General features: G+C 41.0%; 1 protein-coding gene across 1 annotated transcript in view; it reads left to right on the top strand.

Moving 5' to 3' along the window:
• NRXN3 (neurexin 3) overlaps positions 1–6,000 on the top strand; it is an 896,926-nt gene that overhangs the window by 450,697 nt on the left and 440,229 nt on the right. The gene's annotated exons all lie outside the window — the stretch shown is intronic.

Here is a 6,000-nt window from a genome sequence, read left to right as displayed (position 1 = left end):
CCTCCTCCTCCTCCTCCTCCTCCTCCTCCTCCTCCCCCTCCCCCCCCCCCCCCCCCCCCCCCCCCCCCCCCCCCCCCCCCCCCCCCCGGGTCCTTTGGTAGGTTGGAAAGGGGACCCTTACCTAACTTGAAAGGCAAAGATGTCTGTCTGACCAGTTAGCTAACTGGTCTGTCTGACCAGTTAGCATTCTTTTGTCTGGTTGAGCCTCATGGTCCTATGTGCAATAGCATATTGTGTTGTTGTTTTTTTTTCTATCTCGTTGACTTACTGTGTCAAACCCATTCACTCATCTCCTAAGTTCAACCTCATTTATTGCTTCTGTTCTTTAACCAGCTTTCATTCTGGGTTCACTGCTACCTTTATAAAAGCTTCCCATCAGCTTCACAAGCTGACTTGCAGTATGGAAGTCACTCCCCTTTGCCTAAGAGTCAACTTCCCACGTGATCTAGTAATAAGATGGAATAGTCCACTCCAGTTTTCCTTTGGCCAGGAATTTCTTATATCCAGTGGACCACATATGGTCTGTGTACCTGAGAAGACAGGAAGTTGGGAATCACCATGCACTTAAAATAGCCACTTTGTTTTCTTCTCCTGAAAATGCACGATGTCATTTAAATCAAGAATTTTTGTCTCCTTGGCTTGCTCTTACTTCTTTCAGCATTAAAGGCAATGCTGGGATAAATGTAACATTTGGGAATTAAATCAAATATCTTAGTTTCAAAGATTGTGGGATGACAGAAATTCCAGTTATCCTGCAATAATTAATCATACCTAATTAAAACATAAATACACACATTAAAAAGCATACGGTACTCTTCAGATGTTAAATATTATCATGCCATCCGCTTTTCAGATTTGTAAGTTAATAAGAATCATCCATTTAACTCTGTAGCAGCGTGGCTTGATAGGAACATAATGTGAGTCACATATGTAATTTTAAATTTCCTAGTATTCTAGCTACTTGTAAAAAAGATATAAAGTAACAGGTAGGGTTAATTTTAATTTTATGTTATTTAACTTAACCCAGCATATCCAAAGTATTATCACGTCAGCGTGTAATGGTATAAAATTATTAATAATACATTTTACATTCCTTTTTCACGTTAAACCTTCAAAACCGAGTGTGTATTTTACACTTGGAGCACACCTCAATTCAGACTACACACCTTTCAAGTGCTCTGTGGCTACATGTATCTGTGGCTACTGCATTGGAAGCATAGTTCTATAGAGTATAAAAAAATTGGGGTATAAGGAACTAAAACTGTTGTACTGGATTAAAAGGACGTCTAAACTAACTTTTATAAGGGTGGCTTAAAAGATATAGCATAAAGGGGGGAATGGAGTTCACTTAAGAGAACTTCAGGAGAAGCAGTGAGAACATTAGCAAAAGGAAATTACCCATCAAATTGGGGAAAATGTTCCCATCCCTACCTGTATCTCTGTGTGCAGTTTGGCATGACTCATCACATGCATTATGGTGGGGCCCGACCTTCCTCTGAGTATGGGTGATTGTCCAGCACCGGATATTGTGACTTGATGGTTCTGCCATCCGAATTTGTGGCAAGTCCCTTGGGCCTAATAACCCTGCACTCTATTGCCATGGAGATAATTGCAGTGATTACCTATGGAGCATTATGACCACCCCACTGGGTGGGATGAAGGTGGGGGGGGGGTGAGTGCTCGGGAGGAACGTCCTTGTTTATTGTACACCGATGACTTGGATAATTAGCCTAAGTGGCCAGGAAGAATGACCAAAAAGTGGGTTAAGGCATAAATTACTGCCATTGGAAGTTTACACCATGTGCATAAGCCCTTATAAGAGGTCCCAGGAGCCTTTTAGGGCACTGTGGAAATGAAGCTAAAGAAGACGGGGAGGAGGGAACGAGGAACACAGAACCTTAGAGAGACTGCAGACAGATGCCATTCTCATTCTGAATCTCTGTTCATTCTATGGACCCCTTGAGAAGGCCTTTCAGTATTGTGCAGCATGGCAATCATAGGAAATAGAATACATTTCCTGATGTATCATTTCTGTATGTAGAACAATAAATAGGTAGGGGATGAGGATCTGTTACTAAAACCAAAGAGCTGCATCTCTTCAAGATGGTAAATGTGTTTTATCCTCACTGTCTGGGGTACATAGGCCAGAATATATCATATGTTTTGTCAAAGTCATTGATCATGATCTTTCAAGATCCCTAAGTAGTAATTGTATTACTTTCCCTTGTATATCTAAGTGCAAAGAGTCCAAAATTATTTTAAAACATATTAATCCCCTACTCTGCCTCTCAACTGTTTGTAGTAAGAAAGAAAAAAAATCTTGAACTATGTTTTGATTTTACGTCTCTAATATATGCGGAATATATATTTCAGAAGTTAAGCTCAATTTCCAGACAACCTAGCCAACATCTGGCTATGACTTGCAGCTTCTTAATTTGGGCTAGGAATTTTGAAATAATGTCTGGTTCTAGTCTCAGCTGGTAAATCTCTCTTTCTATCTTGAGGCCAGCTTTGCAGTGAGACCAAGGCATGTATTGGCTGGAAATGCGATTCCACGATTGCAGATGGTAAACATCTGAGAGAAACACACGTGCTTCATTTCAAGACTGGCACGAATAAATAAAAAGGACATTGGTTTGGTGCTTTTTTGCTCACAGCCATTTGGGTTTCGCTATATTCCTACAAATCAAACAAATGGAGCTCTTTGGAGTTCCCAAGTCACCTTCATGCACGTGCCCAGTTCTAGTGCCACATTCCCTGGTGGCATTTTCCACAGGTTACAAGGAGTGCTCCCAAGTGACTCTTCCATACTTAACTCCTAGATGTTCAGAATTTTGTGGGCTTGGTCTGGTTGTGCACACATGTCTTTCAGTCTGGCCACACACTACCTTTATTTCTTGATGTTTATTCTGACTCATGGAGAATCATTTTTCTGGACCATATGCCTTGGGGTTGGCTGTGTGGATGTGGGAAGGCTCTTGTTACCACTGCTTCTGCTTTGTCAATCCCAGTGTTCTCCCACCCCTGCTCTGCTGACGTGGCTCTGATGAGGCCTGCTCTGCCCTGGTCCATGCATCACCTGTCTGTGCTGTCTCTGGAGAACCTGTAGAGCATTTTGATTGTCTTTTTGAGTGATGTTGGTTATGCCAATTGTATTTTCATTTCTGTAATGTTGCCCTGGTTTACTCTACCTGTTACTAACCTCTGGTTATTGTTTTCGCTTTTCTGTTCTTTTGCTAACAAAGTTGCGTTGACCAAAGCTGACCTGCAAGGTAGAGAAGGTTCTTGTTCCCATTACCACTTTGGACTGAGAGATGCCCTGTGTAACCCTCGGTATCTTTTCTTTAAGGGCCTCCAAGCTGTCACACCTCTTGGACAGCACCAGTTTTGGGGAGGGGGCTGAACCCCATGTTCTTCAGAAACAGTGGCAGAAAACCCAGATCAATGAGTGCAAAACAACAAAAGCAAGACTTTTTAGGGATGAGAACATGATTCCATTTTCAAGGGACTAAAGAGGTTTAACAGCATCCTGTATTGTGACAACTCACGAACACATTAATCCACTTCTGGAAATGGTTAATACCTCTCCAAGTAGTTGCCGCGGATGGGTTGGCTCTTCTTGATGTAGTCACTAGAGGAAGGCAACACTTGGAAAGAGAAAAAGAAAAAAAAAAGACCACTCCAGTTCTTAATTTATAATTTTTTGGGTCGGGGAGGTCATTTCTCAGGACTTTTGAGGGCTTGGGCCTTATGAAAGAGAATGTCATTTTCTCTTAACTCATTTTAAAGAAATATTTCTAGGCATTTGGGAGATATCAATGTCATTAAAACGTTCTAGAGATTTATGTTTCCTATCAGGGATTTTGGTTGAGCACTTTAATTTCCTGTTTTGTGAGCTAAAGGAAAAAGTACTCTTGGGGAAGAAGAGGATGTGTCCGTTTTATCCTGAATACCCTTTAAAAAGCCTGCTTGTTAGACGTCAGTGAATATCTCCCACAGACACTGCTTCTTCTACCATTTGGAGAGGCACCATCCAAAGTCTGTAACGGACCACTGGTCAAGTTGTGTCAGGCTACTTGATTCAGAATGGCAAACCAGGAAGGCATTTTAGGCATCTTTTGGCTGATAGTTCAGCAGGGGATTGAGCGTTGAATGGCTTCTGCGAGTTTGCAACCAGCAAAAATTGTTAAAAGTAGTTAACAGGGTAGCTTTAAAAAATACTGCTCTTCACCTAAAGGATCATTTACTTTGCTGTGACTTGCTGTCTGTTATGTGGGTAACCAATACAAGTGTCCATCTCTTGGGTGGACATCAACTAAATGAGGTTTTTCTCTAACCATTTTTCTATAACTTTTTTTCCATCACTTCTTAGCAGATTTGCATATATGCTGATATATAATAAAATTAATGAAAACAACATACACTGGATTAGTATTTTGAAGTCCAAGGTAGCTGTAAAATAGCTTTCCATTTTTTTTCTTTTTATTGCTTGCTTTTTTTTTAAATTTTTTTGCTTTCAATTTCAAAGAATGTTAAGAGGCCTTTCAGTATTACTAAAGGCTATTGTTTTCAGAAATTCTGCTCCTTGTCAAAATAGGTCTACCGACTGACACTCTGTAATGGAGGAGGGGGGAAGGGGATAGTATTTAATCTACAATAAGAGATAATCCAAGATTGTCAGAGCTCGTTATGATCAGATTTATTAGATACAACTAGAGAACTGTATTTCCTCCCAGACTTTATTCTTTACGATAAGAACTATGTGCATTTTGAACCCCCAGAATCTAGCACAGGCCTTTTTACATAGCGGCTCCCGATGTTGCAAAATGATCTTAAATTTGCCATTCAAAGGTAAAAGGGTTTGTAGGAATCCTACAAAGAAATGGTTGATTTCTATGCCTATTATAAATTATTAGCCAAAGTATAGTACAGGTTTAGGGACATAATAGTTTGGAATATCTTAATTTGCCCGTTTGTAGAATCAGTGAAATCATCAGTTTTTTCATGTTATTACTGTATTGACCCAAATGCTCTTCCATTCTTGATGACTGGACAGTCACTTTGTGGCAGGAGCTGTTATCCTTTATAATTATTTTGGGTCATTGTACTCTTTCCCCATATTGTGGCAAAAGACCTTTAGGATGTAAATGCCTTTTACTTTTTATTCTCCTGACATTGGGGTTTGGATCATTACTCATGCTGGCTCTTTTAGCTACAACCTGTGGGCACAGATAGTACTCATTACCATGAAGTGTGAAGGGCAGTAAAAACATATGACAAAGAGATGAGAGACAGGTTGAAATGTAAAGGCAAATGGTATTCAGAAAACACTATAATAGTGGGGTCTAGGAAGTGGCATGATGAGTCCAGACAGATCAATTGCCTGAGTCCTCTTACCACTGTGTTTGGGGTGGTGTCATTTGTGTGATTGTGTTAAGTTTAATGGGAACATACCTACTCCTATGTATCAGGCACTCAGCTGGGCGCTGGGATTACCAGTGTGATACAGCTTGACTTCAGATGCATTCGAATGGGATCCTCCAGGAAGGACAATGCAGAACGAACATTGATTTTCTAGAAGAGAAGGAGCATGCTGTGTGAACACAGAGGAGGGCTGCTGGACTATGGGGGTTGGATGGTCATGGTAGGTGCTCAGGTGTATTTCTCAGGCAGAGTTTGAGCCAAGTTGGAAGGATAACATGTTTGAGGTACGTGACAGGTAGAAACACATTCAAGAGTTTGGCCAGTCTGAGGACCAATGTGAAGCTCAGTTTGGCTGAAATAATTTGCATATGGAGATGTGATCAAAGGTGAAGCTAGAACATAGGATGGAGGCAGGTGATGACTGCCTTTTTGTGTGAGGAGTTGGGCATTACCCTGAGGGCACTATGAGGAGGACAGAGACTTGGTCAGCTTTCATTTTATCAAGATCACTCTGACACCAGGTGGAGAATGGATGTGAAGGACAGGAACTGAAAAACAGAGAGCAGAGTTAGGAGG

Source organism: Panthera uncia, assembly GCF_023721935.1.
Source record: "Panthera uncia isolate 11264 chromosome B3 unlocalized genomic scaffold, Puncia_PCG_1.0 HiC_scaffold_1, whole genome shotgun sequence".
In the NCBI taxonomy this organism is placed as follows: domain Eukaryota; kingdom Metazoa; phylum Chordata; class Mammalia; order Carnivora; family Felidae; genus Panthera; species Panthera uncia.
This window is presented reverse-complemented; position numbering and strand designations above follow the sequence as displayed.